Source organism: Camelus bactrianus, chromosome 8 (assembly GCF_048773025.1).
Source record: "Camelus bactrianus isolate YW-2024 breed Bactrian camel chromosome 8, ASM4877302v1, whole genome shotgun sequence".
Classification (NCBI taxonomy): Eukaryota; Metazoa; Chordata; class Mammalia; order Artiodactyla; family Camelidae; genus Camelus; species Camelus bactrianus.
The window spans coordinates 90,910,324-90,928,552 of NC_133546.1; positions in this window are offsets into that span (position 1 = coordinate 90,910,324).

Sequence of the window (18,229 nt, forward strand, 5' to 3'; positions counted from 1 at the left end):
CCGAATGGTTCTTAGTGCGGTCTGCCGGGGAAAGGCGGTGGTTTGGCTGGAGTTGCAGGTAGAATGTAGTGCCTCCAACTGGAAAGATGAGATAATTAGCGGACTTCCCACGGCCAGGGAACACCTGTGACACCAGACAGCTGCGTGGAGGTCGGCCCCAATCTTCCCCACCCACTCGGCCGCGTTCCAGAATTCTGAGTATGGCGAGGTTCCGTCCTCTGTCTGCAGTGCCTGGGATCTCCTAGGAGTCCTCAGCGTGTCTTCCCCGAGTGTCTCCTAGTGCGGGCTGCCGGGGAAAGGCGGTTTTTCGGCTGGAAATGCAGGTAGCATCTAGTGCCTGACCCTGGACACATAAGGTAATTAGCGGAATTCCCCCTGACAGGGAACACATGTGACACCAGGCAACTGCATGGATGGCGGCCCCAAACCTCCACCAGCCACTCTACCCCGTTCCGGAATTCTTAGTTTGGAGAGGTTCCGTCCTCTGTCTGCAGCAGCTGGGATCTCCTAGGAGTCATCCGCGTGTCTTTCCCGAGTGTGTCCTTTTGCCGGCTGCCTGGGATAGGCGGGGTTTGGGCTGGAAATGTAGGTAGCATCTAGTGCCTCCCCCTGGACAGATGAGGTAATTAGTGGAATTCCCCCTGCCAGGGAACACCTGTGACAACAGGCATCTGCGTGGAAGGCGGCCCCAAACCTCCCCCACCCAATCGACCGTGTTCCGGAATTCTGAGTGTGGGGAGGTTCCGTCCTCTGTCTGCAGCACCTGGGATCTCTTAGGAGACTTCCGCGTATCGTCCACGTGTGTCTCCTAGTGCGGGCTGCCGGGGAAATCCGTGGGGGGATGGAAATGCAGGTAGCATCTAGTGCCTCCCCCTGGAAAGATGAGGTAATTAGCGGACTTCCTACTGCTAGTGAACACCTGTGACACAAGGCAGCTGCGTGGACGTCGGTCCCAAACTTCCCTACCCACACGGCCGCGATCCAGAATTCTGAGTGTGGCGAGGTTCCGTCCTCGGTCTGCACTCCTGGGATCTCCTAGGAGTCCTCCGCCTGTCTTCCCCGAGTTTATCCTAGAGCGGGCTGCCGGTGAAAGGCGGGGGTTGGGCTGGAAATGCAGGTAGAATCTAGTGCCTCCCCCTGGACAGATGAGGTAATTAGCGGACTTCCCCCTGCCAGGGAACACCTGTGACACCAGGCAGCTACGTGGAAGGCGGCCCCAAACCTCCCCCACACACTAGGCCGCGTTCTGGAATTCTGAGTGTGGGGAGGTTCCGTCCTCTGTCTGCAGCGCCTGGAATCTCCTAGAAGCCTTTCGCCTGTCTTCCCCGAGTGGATCCTTGAGCGGGCTGCCGGGGAAAGGCGGGGGTAGTGCTGGAAATGCAGGTAGCATCTAGTGCCTACCACTGGACTGATGAGGTAATTAGCGGACTTCCCCCTGGCAGGGAACACATGTAACACTAGGCAGCTGCGTGGAAGGCGGCCACAAACGTCCCCCACCCACTCGACCCCGTTCTGGAATTCTGAGTATGGCGAGGTTCCGTCCTCTGTCTGCAGCGCCTGGGATCTCCTAGGAGACCACCGCGTGTCTTCCCCGAATGGCTCTTAGTGCGGTCTGCCGGGGAAAGGCGGTGGTTTGGCTGGAAATGCAGGTAGCATCTAGTGCCTCCCCCTGGAAATATGAGGTAATTAGCGGACTTCCCACTGCCAGGGAACACCTGTGACACCAGACAGCTGCGTGGAGGTCGGCCCCAAACTTCCCCACCCACTCGGGCGCTTTCCAGAATTCTGAGTATGGTGAGGTTCCGTCCTCTGTCTGCAGCGCCTGGGATCTCCTAGGAGTCATCCGCGTGTCTTTCCCGAGTGTGTCCTATTGCCGGCTGCCTGGGATAGGCGGGGGTTGGGCTGGAAATGTAGGTAGCATCTAGTGCCTCCACCTGGACAGATGAGGTAATTAGTGGAATTCCCCCTGCCAGGGAACACCTGTGACACCAGGCATCTGCGTGGAGGGCGGCCCCAAACCTCCCCCACCCACTCGACCGTGTTACGGAATTCTGAGTGTGGGGAGGTTCCGTCCTCAGTCTGCAGCACCTGGGATCTCCTAGGAGCCTTCCGCGTGTCTTCCACGTGTGTCTCCTAGTGCGGGCTGCCGGGGAAATCCTGGGGGGGATGGAAATGCAGGTGGCATCTAGTGCCTCCCCCTGGAAAGATGAGGTAATTAGCGGAATTCCCCCTGCCAGGGAACACCTGTGACACCAGGCAGCTGCGTGGGGGGCGGCCCCAAACGTCCCCCACCCACTCGGCCGCGTTCCGTAATTCTGAGTGTGGTGAGGTTCCGTCCTCGGTCTGCAGCGCCTGGGATCTCCTAGGAGACTTCCGCCTGTCTTCCCCGAGTGGATCCTTGAGCGGGCTGCTGGGGAATGGCGGGGGTTGTGCTGGAAATGCAGGTAGCATCTAGTGCCTCCCACTGGACAGATGAGGTAATTAGCGGACTTCCCCCTGGCAGGGAACACATGTGACACCAGGCAAATGCGTGGATGGCGGCCCCAAACCTCCCCCACCCACTCGACCACGTTCCGCAATTCTGAGAATGACGAGGTTCCGTCCTCTGTCTGCAGCGCCTGGGATCTCCTAGGAGTCCACCGCGTGTCTTCCCCGAGTGTCTCCTATTGTAGTCTGCCGGGGAAAGGCGGGGGTTGGGCTGGAAATGTAGGTAGTATCTAGTGCCTCCCCCTGGACAGATGATGTTATTAGCGGAATTCCTCCTGCCAGGGAACACCTGTGACAATAGGCAGCTGTGTGGAGGGCGGCCCCAAACCTCCCCCCCCACTCAACCGCGTTCCGGAATTCTGAGTTTGGGGAGGTTCCGTCATCTGTCTGCAGCGCCTGGGAACTAATACGAGCCTTCCGCTTGTCTTCCACGAGTGTCTCATAGTGCGGGCTGCCGGGAAGACGCGAGGGATAGGCTAGAAATGCAGGTAGCATCTAGAGCCTCCCCATGGACAGATGAGGTAATTAGCGGACTTCTGCCTGCCAGGGAACACCTGTGACACCAGGCAGCTGCGTGGAGTGCGGCCCAAAACCTCCCCCACCCACTCGGCCACGTTCCGGAATTCTGAGCGTGGCGAGGTTCCGTCCTCTGTCTGCAGTGCCTGGAATCTCCTAGGAGCCCTCCCCGTGTCTCCCCCGATTGTCTCCTAGTGCGGGATGCCGGGTAAATGCGGGGGTAGGTCTGGAAATGCAGGTAGAATCTAGTGCCTCCCCCTGGACACATCAGGTTATTAGCGGACTTCCCCCAGCCAGGTAACACTTGTGACATTAGGCAGCTACGTGGAAGGCGGCCCCAAACCTCCCCCACACACTAGGCCGCATTCCGGAATTCTGAGTGTGGGTAGTTTCCGTCCTCTAACTGCAGCCCCTGTGATCTCCATGGAGCTCTCCGCGTGTCTTACCCGAATGTCTCTTAGTGCGGGCTGCAGGGGAAAGGCGGTGGTTGGGAAGGAAATGCAGGTAGCATCTAGTGCCTCCCCCGGACAGATGAGGTAATAAGCGGACTTCCCCCTGCCAGGGAACGCCTGTGACACCAGGCAGCTGCGTGGAAGGCTGCCCCAAACCTCCCCCACACACTAGGACGCGTTCCAGAATTCTGAGTGTGGCGAGGTTCCGTCCTCTGTATTCAGCGCCTGGGATCTCCTAGGAGCCCTCCGCGTGTCTTCCCTGAGTGTCTCCTAGTGCGGGCTTTGGGGAAATGCGGGGGTTGAGCTGGATACGCAGGTAGCATCTAGTGCCTCCCCCTGGAAAGATGAGGTAATTAGCGGAATTCACCCTGCCAGGGAACACCTGAGACACCCGGCAGCTGCGTGGCTGGCGGCCCCAAAGCTCCCTCACCCAATCGGCCGCGTTCCGGAATTTTGAGTGTGGTGAGGTTCCGTCCTCAGTCTGCAGCGCCTGGGATCTCCTAGGAGTCCTCCGCTTGTCTTCCCCGAGTGTCACCTAGTGCGGGCTGCCGTGGAAAGGCGGGGGTTGGGCTGGAAATGTAGGTAGCATCTAGTGCCTCCCCCTGGACAGATGAGGTAATTAGCGGAATTTCCCCTGCCATGGAACACCTGAGACACCAGGCAGCTGTGTGGATGGCGGCCCAAAACCTCCCCCACCCACTCGGCCGCGTTCCGTAATTCTGAATATGGCGAGGTTCCGTCCTCTGTCTGCAGCGCCTTGGATCTCCTAGGAGTCCACCGCGTGACTTCCCCGAGTGTCTCCGAGTGCGGGCTGTTGGGGAAATGCGGGAGATGTGCTGGAAATGCAGGTAGCATCTAGTGCCTCCCCCTGGACAGATGAGGTAATTAGCGGACTTCCCCCTGCCAGGGAAGACCTGTGACACCAGGCAGCTGTGTGGATGGCGGCCCAAAACCTCCCCTACCCACTCGGCCGCGTTCCGGAATTCTGAGATTAGCGAGGATCTGTCCTCACTCTGCAGCACCTGGGATCTCCTGGGAACCATCCGCGTGTCTTCCCCGAGTGTCTCCTTGTGCGGGCTGCCGGGGAAAGGCGGGGTTTGGTCTGGAAATGCAGGTAGCATCTAGTGCCTCCCCCTGGACAGATGCGGTATCTAGCGGACTTCCCCCTGCCAGGGAACACCTGTGACACGAGGCAGCTTTGTGGAAGGCGTCCACAATCCTCTCCCACCCACTAGACTCGTTCCTGAATTCTGAGTGTGGGGAGGTCCGTACACTTTCTGCAGCACCTGGGATTTCCGAGGAGCCCTCCATGTGTCTTCCTCTAGTGTCTCCTAGTGCGGGCTCCCGGGGAAATTTGGGGATTGGGCTGGAAATGCAGGTAGCATGTAGTGCCTCCCTCTGTACAGGGGCGGTAATTAGCGGATTTCCCATCAAGGGAACACATGTGACACCACGCAGCTGCGTGATGGGCGGCCCCAAACCTCCCACACACATTCGGACTCGTTCCGGAATTCTGAGTGTGGGGAAGTCAAGTCTTCGGTCTGAAGCGCCTGGTATTATCTAGGAGCCCTCCACGTGTCTTCCCGAGTGTCTCCTAGTGCGGGATGCAGGTGAAAAACGGTCGTTGGGCTGGAAAAGCAGGTAGCATGTAGTGCCTCCCCCTGGATAGTGGAGGTAATTAGCGGATTTCCCCTGCAAGGGAACACATGTGACACCAGTCAGCTGTGTGGAGGGTGGCCCAAATCCTCCCCCACCCACTCGGCCGCGTTCCGGAATTCTGAGTGTGGGGAGGTTCCGTATTCTGACTGCAGCGCCTTTGATCACCTAGGAGCCCTCCGCGTGTATTCGACGAGTGTCTACTTGTGGGGGTGGCAGGGAAAACCTGGTGTTGTCCTGGAATTTCAGGTAGCATCTTGGTACTCCCCCTGGGCAGGAGAGGTAAAAGCGGAATTCCCCCTTACATGGAACACCTTTGACACCAGGCAGCTGATTGGAGGGCGGCCCCAAACCTCCCCCACCCACTCGGACTCGTTCCAGAAATCTGAGTGTGGGGAGGTTCCGTCCTCTGTCTGCAGCGCCTGGGATCTTCTAGGAGCACTCCGCGTGTCTTCCCGGAGTGTCTACTTGTGCGGGCTACAATGAAAATGCGGGGGTTGTGCTGGAATAGCTGGTAGCATGTAGTGCCTCCCCCTGAACAGGGAAGGTATTTAGCAGAAGTCACCCTGCCAGGGAACACCTGTGACAAGAGGCAACTGCGTGGCGGGTGGCCCCATACCTCCCACACCCACTCGGGCTTGTTCTGGAATTCTGAGTGTGGGGAGGTCCCGTCTTCAGTCTAAAGCGCCTGGTACCACTTATGAGCCCTCCACGTGTCTTCCCGAGTGTCCCCTAGTGTGGGATGCCGGGGAAATTTGGGGGTTTGGCTGGAAATGCAGGTAGAATGTAATGCCTCCCTCAGGACCGGGGAGGTTATTAGCGGATTTCCCCTGCCAGGGAACACCTGTGACACCAGGCAGCTGCGTGGTGGTCGGCCCAAACTTTCCCCACCCACTCGGCCGCGTTCCGGAATTCTGAGAGTTGCGAGGTTCCGTCCTCGTTCTGCAGCACCATGGATCTACTAGGAGCCATCCGCGTGTCTTCCCAGACTGTCTCCTAGTGCGGGCTGCCGGGGAAAGCCGGGCTGGTGCTGGAAATGCAGGTAGCATCTAGTGCCTCCCCCTGGACAGATGAGGTATTTAGCGGAATTCCCCCTGCCAGGGAACACATGTGACACCAGGCAGCTTCGTGGATGGCTGCCCCAAACCTCCCCCACCCACTCGAACCCGTTCCGGAATTCTGAGTATGGCGAGGTTCCGTCCTATGTCTGCAGCGACTGGGGTCTCCTAGGAGTCCACCGCGTGTCTTCCCTGAGTGTCTCCTATTGTGGGCTGCCGGGGAAAGGCGGTGGTTTGGCTGGAAATGCAGGTAGCATCTAGTGCCTCCCCCTGGAAATATGAGGTAATTAGCGGACTTCCCACTGCCAGGGAACACCTGTGACACCAGACAGCTGCGTGGAGGTCGGCCCCAAACTTCCCCACCCACTCGGGCGCTTTCCAGAATTCTGAGTATGGTGAGGTTCCGTCCTCTGTCTGCAGCGCCTGGGATCTCCTAGGAGTCATCCGCGTGTCTTTCCCGAGTGTGTCCTATTGCCGGCTGCCTGGGATAGGCGGGGGTTGGGCTGGAAATGTAGGTAGCATCTAGTGCCTCCACCTGGACAGATGAGGTAATTAGTGGAATTCTCCCTGCCAGGGAACACCTGTGACACCAGGCATCTGCGTGGAGGGCGGCCCCAAACCTCCCCCACCCACTCGACCGTGTTACGGAATTCTGAGTGTGGGGAGGTTCCGTCCTCAGTCTGCAGCACCTGGGATCTCCTAGGAGCCTTCCGCGTGTCTTCCACGTGTGTCTCCTAGTGCGGGCTGCCGGGGAAATCCTTGGGGGGATGGAAATGCAGGTGGCATCTAGTGCCTCCCCCTGGAAAGATGAGGTAATTAGCGGAATTCCCCCTGCCAGGGAACACCTGTGACACCAGGCAGCTGCGTGGGGGGCGGCCCCAAACGTCCCCCACCCACTCGGCCGCGTTCCGTAATTCTGAGTGTGGTGAGGTTCCGTCCTCGGTCTGCAGCGCCTGGGATCTCCTAGGAGACTTCCGCCTGTCTTCCCCGAGTGGATCCTTGAGCGGGCTGCTGGGGAATGGCGGGGGTTGTGCTGGAAATGCAGGTAGCATCTAGTGCCTCCCACTGGACAGATGAGGTAATTAGCGGACTTCCCCCTGGCAGGGAACACATGTGACACCAGGCAAATGCGTGGATGGCGGCCCCAAACCTCCCCCACCCACTCGACCACGTTCCGCAATTCTGAGAATGACGAGGTTCCGTCCTCTGTCTGCAGCGCCTGGGATCTCCTAGGAGTCCACCGCGTGTCTTCCCCGAGTGTCTCCTATTGTAGTCTGCCGGGGAAAGGCGGGGGTTGGGCTGGAAATGTAGGTAGTATCTAGTGCCTCCCCCTGGACAGATGATGTTATTAGCGGAATTCCTCCTGCCAGGGAACACCTGTGACAATAGGCAGCTGTGTGGAGGGCGGCCCCAAACCTCCCCCCCCACTCAACCGCGTTCCGGAATTCTGAGTTTGGGGAGGTTCCGTCATCTGTCTGCAGCGCCTGGGAACTAATACGAGCCTTCCGCTTGTCTTCCACGAGTGTCTCATAGTGCGGGCTGCCGGGAAGACGCGAGGGATAGGCTAGAAATGCAGGTAGCATCTAGAGCCTCCCCATGGACAGATGAGGTAATTAGCGGACTTCTGCCTGCCAGGGAACACCTGTGACACCAGGCAGCTGCGTGGAGTGCGGCCCAAAACCTCCCCCACCCACTCGGCCACGTTCCGGAATTCTGAGCGTGGCGAGGTTCCGTCCTCTGTCTGCAGTGCCTGGAATCTCCTAGGAGCCCTCCCCGTGTCTCCCCCGATTGTCTCCTAGTGCGGGATGCCGGGTAAATGCGGGGGTAGGTCTGGAAATGCAGGTAGAATCTAGTGCCTCCCCCTGGACACATCAGGTTATTAGCGGACTTCCCCCAGCCAGGTAACACTTGTGACATTAGGCAGCTACGTGGAAGGCGGCCCCAAACCTCCCCCACACACTAGGCCGCGTTCCGGAATTCTGAGTGTGGGTAGTTTCCGTCCTCTAACTGCAGCCCCTGTGATCTCCATGGAGCTCTCCGCGTGTCTTACCCGAATGTCTCTTAGTGCGGGCTGCAGGGGAAAGGCGGTGGTTGGGAAGGAAATGCAGGTAGCATCTAGTGCCTCCCCCGGACAGATGAGGTAATAAGCGGACTTCCCCCTGCCAGGGAACACCTGTGACACCAGGCAGCTGCGTGGAAGGCTGCCCCAAACCTCCCCCACACACTAGGACGCGTTCCAGAATTCTGAGTGTGGCGAGGTTCCGTCCTCTGTATTCAGCGCCTGGGATCTCCTAGGAGCCCTCCGCGTGTCTTCCCTGAGTGTCTCCTAGTGCGGGCTTTGGGGAAATGCGGGGGTTGAGCTGGATACGCAGGTAGCATCTAGTGCCTCCCCCTGGAAAGATGAGGTAATTAGCGGAATTCACCCTGCCAGGGAACACCTGAGACACCCGGCAGCTGCGTGGCTGGCGGCCCCAAAGCTCCCTCACCCAATCGGCCGCGTTCCGGAATTTTGAGTGTGGTGAGGTTCCGTCCTCGGTCTGCAGCGCCTGGGATCTCCTAGGAGTCCTCCGCTTGTCTTCCCCGAGTGTCACCTAGTGCGGGCTGCCGTGGAAAGGCGGGGGTTGGGCTGGAAATGTAGGTAGCATCTAGTGCCTCCCCCTGGACAGATGAGGTAATTAGCGGAATTTCCCCTGCCATGGAACACCTGTGACACCAGGCAGCTGTGTGGATGGCGGCCCAAAACCTCCCCCACCCACTCGGCCGCGTTCCGTAATTCTGAATATGGCGAGGTTCCGTCCTCTGTCTGCAGCGCCTTGGATCTCCTAGGAGTCCACCGCGTGACTTCCCCGAGTGTCTCCGAGTGCGGGCTGTTGGGGAAATGCGGGAGATGTGCTGGAAATGCAGGTAGCATCTAGTGCCTCCCCCTGGACAGATGAGGTAATTAGCGGACTTCCCCCTGCCAGGGAAGACCTGTGACACCAGGCAGCTGTGTGGATGGCGGCCCAAAACCTCCCCTACCCACTCGGCCGCGTTCCGGAATTCTGAGATTAGCGAGGATCTGTCCTCACTCTGCAGCACCTGGGATCTCCTGGGAACCATCCGCGTGTCTTCCCCGAGTGTCTCCTTGTGCGGGCTGCCGGGGAAAGGCGGGGTTTGGTCTGGAAATGCAGGTAGCATCTAGTGCCTCCCCCTGGACAGATGCGGTATCTAGCGGACTTCCCCCTGCCAGGGAACACCTGTGACACGAGGCAGCTTTGTGGAAGGCGTCCACAATCCTCTCCCACCCACTAGACTCGTTCCTGAATTCTGAGTGTGGGGAGGTCCGTACACTTTCTGCAGCACCTGGGATTTCCGAGGAGCCCTCCATGTGTCTTCCTCTAGTGTCTCCTAGTGCGGGCTCCCGGGGAAATTTGGGGATTGGGCTGGAAATGCAGGTAGCATGTAGTGCCTCCCTCTGTACAGGGGCGGTAATTAGCGGATTTCCCATCAAGGGAACACATGTGACACCACGCAGCTGCGTGATGGGCGGCCCCAAACCTCCCACACACATTCGGACTCGTTCCGGAATTCTGAGTGTGGGGAAGTCAAGTCTTCGGTCTGAAGCGCCTGGTATTATCTAGGAGCCCTCCACGTGTCTTCCCGAGTGTCTCCTAGTGCGGGATGCAGGTGAAAAACGGTCGTTGGGCTGGAAAAGCAGGTAGCATGTAGTGCCTCCCCCTGGATAGTGGAGGTAATTAGCGGATTTCCCCTGCAAGGGAACACATGTGACACCAGTCAGCTGTGTGGAGGGTGGCCCAAATCCTCCCCCACCCACTCGGCCGCGTTCCGGAATTCTGAGTGTGGGGAGGTTCCGTATTCTGACTGCAGCGCCTTTGATCACCTAGGAGCCCTCCGCGTGTATTCGACGAGTGTCTACTTGTGGGGGTGGCAGGGAAAACCTGGTGTTGTCCTGGAATTTCAGGTAGCATCTTGGTACTCCCCCTGGGCAGGAGAGGTAAAAGCGGAATTCCCCCTTACATGGAACACCTTTGACACCAGGCAGCTGATTGGAGGGCGGCCCCAAACCTCCCCCACCCACTCGGACTCGTTCCAGAAATCTGAGTGTGGGGAGGTTCCGTCCTCTGTCTGCAGCGCCTGGGATCTTCTAGGAGCACTCCGCGTGTCTTCCCGGAGTGTCTACTTGTGCGGGCTACAATGAAAATGCGGGGGTTGTGCTGGAATAGCTGGTAGCATGTAGTGCCTCCCCCTGAACAGGGAAGGTATTTAGCAGAAGTCACCCTGCCAGGGAACACCTGTGACAAGAGGCAACTGCGTGGCGGGTGGCCCCATACCTCCCACACCCACTCGGGCTTGTTCTGGAATTCTGAGTGTGGGGAGGTCCCGTCTTCAGTCTAAAGCGCCTGGTACCACTTATGAGCCCTCCACGTGTCTTCCCGAGTGTCCCCTAGTGTGGGATGCCGGGGAAATTTGGGGGTTTGGCTGGAAATGCAGGTAGAATGTAATGCCTCCCTCAGGACCGGGGAGGTTATTAGCGGATTTCCCCTGCCAGGGAAAACCTGTGACACCAGGCAGCTGCGTGGTGGTCGGCCCAAACTTTCCCCACCCACTCGGCCGCGTTCCGGAATTCTGAGAGTTGCGAGGTTCCGTCCTCGTTCTGCAGCACCATGGATCTACTAGGAGCCATCCGCGTGTCTTCCCAGACTGTCTCCTAGTGCGGGCTGCCGGGGAAAGCCGGGCTGGTGCTGGAAATGCAGGTAGCATCTAGTGCCTCCCCCTGGACAGATGAGGTATTTAGCGGAATTCCCCCTGCCAGGGAACACATGTGACACCAGGCAGCTTCGTGGATGGCTGCCCCAAACCTCCCCCACCCACTCGAACCCGTTCCGGAATTCTGAGTATGGCGAGGTTCCGTCCTATGTCTGCAGCGACTGGGGTCTCCTAGGAGTCCACCGCGTGTCTTCCCTGAGTGTCTCCTATTGTGGGCTGCCGGGGAAAGGCGGTGGTTTGGCTGGAAATGCAGGTAGCATCTAGTGCCTCCCCCTGGAAATATGAGGTAATTAGCGGACTTCCCACTGCCAGGGAACACCTGTGACACCAGACAGCTGCGTGGAGGTCGGCCCCAAACTTCCCCACCCACTCGGGCGCTTTCCAGAATTCTGAGTATGGTGAGGTTCCGTCCTCTGTCTGCAGCGCCTGGGATCTCCTAGGAGTCATCCGCGTGTCTTTCCCGAGTGTGTCCTATTGCCGGCTGCCTGGGATAGGCGGGGGTTGGGCTGGAAATGTAGGTAGCATCTAGTGCCTCCACCTGGACAGATGAGGTAATTAGTGGAATTCCCCCTGCCAGGGAACACCTGTGACACCAGGCATCTGCGTGGAGGGCGGCCCCAAACCTCCCCCACCCACTCGACCGTGTTACGGAATTCTGAGTGTGGGGAGGTTCCGTCCTCAGTCTGCAGCACCTGGGATCTCCTAGGAGCCTTCCGCGTGTCTTCCACGTGTGTCTCCTAGTGCGGGCTGCCGGGGAAATCCTTGGGGGGATGGAAATGCAGGTGGCATCTAGTGCCTCCCCCTGGAAAGATGAGGTAATTAGCGGAATTCCCCCTGCCAGGGAACACCTGTGACACCAGGCAGCTGCGTGGGGGGCGGCCCCAAACGTCCCCCACCCACTCGGCCGCGTTCCGTAATTCTGAGTGTGGTGAGGTTCCGTCCTCGGTCTGCAGCGCCTGGGATCTCCTAGGAGACTTCCGCCTGTCTTCCCCGAGTGGATCCTTGAGCGGGCTGCTGGGGAATGGCGGGGGTTGTGCTGGAAATGCAGGTAGCATCTAGTGCCTCCCACTGGACAGATGAGGTAATTAGCGGACTTCCCCCTGGCAGGGAACACATGTGACACCAGGCAAATGCGTGGATGGCGGCCCCAAACCTCCCCCACCCACTCGACCACGTTCCGCAATTCTGAGAATGACGAGGTTCCGTCCTCTGTCTGCAGCGCCTGGGATCTCCTAGGAGTCCACCGCGTGTCTTCCCCGAGTGTCTCCTATTGTAGTCTGCCGGGGAAAGGCGGGGGTTGGGCTGGAAATGTAGGTAGTATCTAGTGCCTCCCCCTGGACAGATGATGTTATTAGCGGAATTCCTCCTGCCAGGGAACACCTGTGACAATAGGCAGCTGTGTGGAGGGCGGCCCCAAACCTCCCCCCCCACTCAACCGCGTTCCGGAATTCTGAGTTTGGGGAGGTTCCGTCATCTGTCTGCAGCGCCTGGGAACTAATACGAGCCTTCCGCTTGTCTTCCACGAGTGTCTCATAGTGCGGGCTGCCGGGAAGACGCGAGGGATAGGCTAGAAATGCAGGTAGCATCTAGAGCCTCCCCATGGACAGATGAGGTAATTAGCGGACTTCTGCCTGCCAGGGAACACCTGTGACACCAGGCAGCTGCGTGGAGTGCGGCCCAAAACCTCCCCCACCCACTCGGCCACGTTCCGGAATTCTGAGCGTGGCGAGGTTCCGTCCTCTGTCTGCAGTGCCTGGAATCTCCTAGGAGCCCTCCCCGTGTCTCCCCCGATTGTCTCCTAGTGCGGGATGCCGGGTAAATGCGGGGGTAGGTCTGGAAATGCAGGTAGAATCTAGTGCCTCCCCCTGGACACATCAGGTTATTAGCGGACTTCCCCCAGCCAGGTAACACTTGTGACATTAGGCAGCTACGTGGAAGGCGGCCCCAAACCTCCCCCACACACTAGGCCGCGTTCCGGAATTCTGAGTGTGGGTAGTTTCCGTCCTCTAACTGCAGCCCCTGTGATCTCCATGGAGCTCTCCGCGTGTCTTACCCGAATGTCTCTTAGTGCGGGCTGCAGGGGAAAGGCGGTGGTTGGGAAGGAAATGCAGGTAGCATCTAGTGCCTCCCCCGGACAGATGAGGTAATAAGCGGACTTCCCCCTGCCAGGGAACACCTGTGACACCAGGCAGCTGCGTGGAAGGCTGCCCCAAACCTCCCCCACACACTAGGACGCGTTCCAGAATTCTGAGTGTGGCGAGGTTCCGTCCTCTGTATTCAGCGCCTGGGATCTCCTAGGAGCCCTCCGCGTGTCTTCCCTGAGTGTCTCCTAGTGCGGGCTTTGGGGAAATGCGGGGGTTGAGCTGGATACGCAGGTAGCATCTAGTGCCTCCCCCTGGAAAGATGAGGTAATTAGCGGAATTCACCCTGCCAGGGAACACCTGAGACACCCGGCAGCTGCGTGGCTGGCGGCCCCAAAGCTCCCTCACCCAATCGGCCGCGTTCCGGAATTTTGAGTGTGGTGAGGTTCCGTCCTCGGTCTGCAGCGCCTGGGATCTCCTAGGAGTCCTCCGCTTGTCTTCCCCGAGTGTCACCTAGTGCGGGCTGCCGTGGAAAGGCGGGGGTTGGGCTGGAAATGTAGGTAGCATCTAGTGCCTCCCCCTGGACAGATGAGGTAATTAGCGGAATTTCCCCTGCCATGGAACACCTGTGACACCAGGCAGCTGTGTGGATGGCGGCCCAAAACCTCCCCCACCCACTCGGCCGCGTTCCGTAATTCTGAATATGGCGAGGTTCCGTCCTCTGTCTGCAGCGCCTTGGATCTCCTAGGAGTCCACCGCGTGACTTCCCCGAGTGTCTCCGAGTGCGGGCTGTTGGGGAAATGCGGGAGATGTGCTGGAAATGCAGGTAGCATCTAGTGCCTCCCCCTGGACAGATGAGGTAATTAGCGGACTTCCCCCTGCCAGGGAAGACCTGTGACACCAGGCAGCTGTGTGGATGGCGGCCCAAAACCTCCCCTACCCACTCGGCCGCGTTCCGGAATTCTGAGATTAGCGAGGATCTGTCCTCACTCTGCAGCACCTGGGATCTCCTGGGAACCATCCGCGTGTCTTCCCCGAGTGTCTCCTTGTGCGGGCTGCCGGGGAAAGGCGGGGTTTGGTCTGGAAATGCAGGTAGCATCTAGTGCCTCCCCCTGGACAGATGCGGTATCTAGCGGACTTCCCCCTGCCAGGGAACACCTGTGACACGAGGCAGCTTTGTGGAAGGCGTCCACAATCCTCTCCCACCCACTAGACTCGTTCCTGAATTCTGAGTGTGGGGAGGTCCGTACACTTTCTGCAGCACCTGGGATTTCCGAGGAGCCCTCCATGTGTCTTCCTCTAGTGTCTCCTAGTGCGGGCTCCCGGGGAAATTTGGGGATTGGGCTGGAAATGCAGGTAGCATGTAGTGCCTCCCTCTGTACAGGGGCGGTAATTAGCGGATTTCCCATCAAGGGAACACATGTGACACCACGCAGCTGCGTGATGGGCGGCCCCAAACCTCCCACACACATTCGGACTCGTTCCGGAATTCTGAGTGTGGGGAAGTCAAGTCTTCGGTCTGAAGCGCCTGGTATTATCTAGGAGCCCTCCACGTGTCTTCCCGAGTGTCTCCTAGTGCGGGATGCAGGTGAAAAACGGTCGTTGGGCTGGAAAAGCAGGTAGCATGTAGTGCCTCCCCCTGGATAGTGGAGGTAATTAGCGGATTTCCCCTGCAAGGGAACACATGTGACACCAGTCAGCTGTGTGGAGGGTGGCCCAAATCCTCCCCCACCCACTCGGCCGCGTTCCGGAATTCTGAGTGTGGGGAGGTTCCGTATTCTGACTGCAGCGCCTTTGATCACCTAGGAGCCCTCCGCGTGTATTCGACGAGTGTCTACTTGTGGGGGTGGCAGGGAAAACCTGGTGTTGTCCTGGAATTTCAGGTAGCATCTTGGTACTCCCCCTGGGCAGGAGAGGTAAAAGCGGAATTCCCCCTTACATGGAACACCTTTGACACCAGGCAGCTGATTGGAGGGCGGCCCCAAACCTCCCCCACCCACTCGGACTCGTTCCAGAAATCTGAGTGTGGGGAGGTTCCGTCCTCTGTCTGCAGCGCCTGGGATCTTCTAGGAGCACTCCGCGTGTCTTCCCGGAGTGTCTACTTGTGCGGGCTACAATGAAAATGCGGGGGTTGTGCTGGAATAGCTGGTAGCATGTAGTGCCTCCCCCTGAACAGGGAAGGTATTTAGCAGAAGTCACCCTGCCAGGGAACACCTGTGACAAGAGGCAACTGCGTGGCGGGTGGCCCCATACCTCCCACACCCACTCGGGCTTGTTCTGGAATTCTGAGTGTGGGGAGGTCCCGTCTTCAGTCTAAAGCGCCTGGTACCACTTATGAGCCCTCCACGTGTCTTCCCGAGTGTCCCCTAGTGTGGGATGCCGGGGAAATTTGGGGGTTTGGCTGGAAATGCAGGTAGAATGTAATGCCTCCCTCAGGACCGGGGAGGTTATTAGCGGATTTCCCCTGCCAGGGAACACCTGTGACACCAGGCAGCTGCGTGGTGGTCGGCCCAAACTTTCCCCACCCACTCGGCCGCGTTCCGGAATTCTGAGAGTTGCGAGGTTCCGTCCTCGTTCTGCAGCACCATGGATCTACTAGGAGCCATCCGCGTGTCTTCCCAGACTGTCTCCTAGTGCGGGCTGCCGGGGAAAGCCGGGCTGGTGCTGGAAATGCAGGTAGCATCTAGTGCCTCCCCCTGGACAGATGAGGTATTTAGCGGAATTCCCCAGCCAGGGAACACCTGTGACACCAGGCAGCTGCGTGGAGGGCGGCCCCAAACCTCTCCCAACAACTTGGCCGCGTTCCAGATTTCTGAGTGTGGGGAGATTCCGTACTCTGTCTGCAGAACCTAGGATTTCCTAGTAGCCCTCCGGGTGTCTTCCCCGAGTTTCTCCTATTGCGGGATGCCGGGGAAAGGCGGAGGTTGGGCTGGAAATGCAGGTAGCATCTAGTGCCTCCCCCTGGACAGATGAGGTATTTAGCGGAATTCCCCCTGCCAGGGAACACATGTGACACCAGGCAGCTTCGTGGATGGCTGCCCCAAACCTCCCCCACCCACTCGAACCCGTTCCGGAATTCTGAGTATGGCGAGGTTCCGTCCTATGTCTGCAGCGACTGGGGTCTCCTAGGAGTCCACCGCGTGTCTTCCCTGAGTGTCTCCTATTGTGGGCTGCCGGGGAAAGCCGGGGGTTGGGCTGGAAATGCAGGTAGCATCTAGTGCCTCCCCCAGGACAGATGAGGTTATTAGCGGAATTCCTCCTGCCAGGGAACACCTGTGACAATAGGCAGCTGGGTGGAGGGCGGCCCCAAACCTCCCCCACCCACTCGACTGCGTTCCGGAATTCTGAGTGTGGGGAGGTTCCGTCCTATGTCTGCAGCACCTGGGATCTCCTCGGTGCCTTCCGCGTGTCTTCCACGAGTGTCTCCTAGTGCGGGTTGCCGGGAAAGGCGGGGGTTGGGCTGGAAATGCAGGTAGCATCTAGTGCCTCACCCTTTACAGATGAGGTATTTAGTGGATTTCCCCAGCCAGGGAACACCTGTGACACCAGGCAGCTGCGTGGAATCCGGGCCCAAACATTTCCCACCCAATCGGCCACGTTCCGGAATTCTGAGTGTGGGGAGGTTTCGTCCTCTGTCTGCAGTGCCTGGGATCTCCTAGGATCCCTCCGCGTGTCTTCCCCGAGTGCATCCTAATGCGGGGTGCCGGGGAAATGCGGGGGTTGGGCTGGAAATACAGGTAGTATATAGTGCCTCCCCCTGGACAGGGGAGGTAATTAGCGGACCTCCCCCTTGTAGGGAACACCTGTGACACGAGGCAGGTGCGTGGAGGGCGGCCACAAACCTTTCCCACCCACTCTGCCGCGTTCCTGAATTCTGAGTGTGGGGAGGTCCGTACACTTTCTGCAGCGCCTGGGATTTCCTAGGAGCCCTCCATGTGCCTTCCCTTAGTGTCTCCTAGTGCGGGCTGCCAGGGAAATTTGGGGATTGGTCTGGAAATGCAGGTAGCATGTAGTGCCTCCCTCTGTACAGGGGCGGTAATAAGCGGTTTTCCCATCGAGGGAACACATGTGACACCACGCAGCTGCGTGAGGTGCGGCCCCAAACCTCCCACACACATTCAGACTCGTTCCGGAATTCTGAGTGTGGGGAAGTCAAGTCTTCGGTCTGAAGAGCCTGGTATCACCTAGGTTCCCTCCACGTGTCTTACCGAGTGTCTCCTAGTGCGGGCTGCCGGTGAAAAACGGTCGTTGGGCTGGAAAAGCAGGTAGCATGTAGTGCCTCCCCCTGGATAGTGGAGGTAATTAGCGGATTTCCCCTGCAAGGGAACACATGTGACACCAGGCAGCTGCGTGGAGGGCGGCCCCAAACCTCTCCCAACAACTTGGCCGCGTTCCAGATTTCTGAGTGTGGGGAGATTCCGTACTCTGTCTGCAGAACCTAGGATTTCCTAGTAGCCCTCCGGGTGTCTTCCCCGAGTTTCTCCTATTGCGGGATGCCGGGGAAAGGCGGAGGTTGGGCTGGAAATGCAGGTAGCATGTAGTGCCTCCCCCTCGACAGGGGAGGTAATTAGCGGACCTCCCACTTGTAGGAAACACCTGTGACACGAGGCAGCTGCATGGAGGGCGGCCACAAACCTCTCTCACCCACTCGGCCGAGTTCCTGAATTCTGAGTGTGGGGAGGTCCGTACACATTCTGAAGCGCCTGGGATTTCCTAGGAGCCCTCCATGTGTCTTCCCCGAGTGTCTCTTATTGCGGGCTGCCTGGGATAGGCGGGGGTTGGGCTGGAAATGTAGGTAGCATCTAGTGCCTCCCCCTGGACAGATGAGGTAATTAGCGGAATTCCCCCTGCCATGGAACATCTGTGACACCAGGCATCTGCGTGGAAGGCGGCCCCAAACCTCCCCCACCCACTCGACCGTGTTCCGGAATTCTGAGTGTGGGGAGGTTCCGTCCTCTGTCTGCAGCGCCTGGGATCTCCTAGGAGCCTTTCGCGTGCCTTCCACGAGTGTCTCCTAGTGCGGGATGCCGGGGAAAGGCGGGTGTTGGGCTGGAAATGCAGGTAGCATCTAGTGCCTCCCCCTGGACAGATGAGGATATTAGCGGAATTCCTCCTGCCAGGGAACACCTGTGACAATAGGCAGCTGCGTGGAGGGCTGCCCCAAACCTCCCCCACCGACTCGACCGCGTTCCGGAATTCTGAGTGTGGGGAG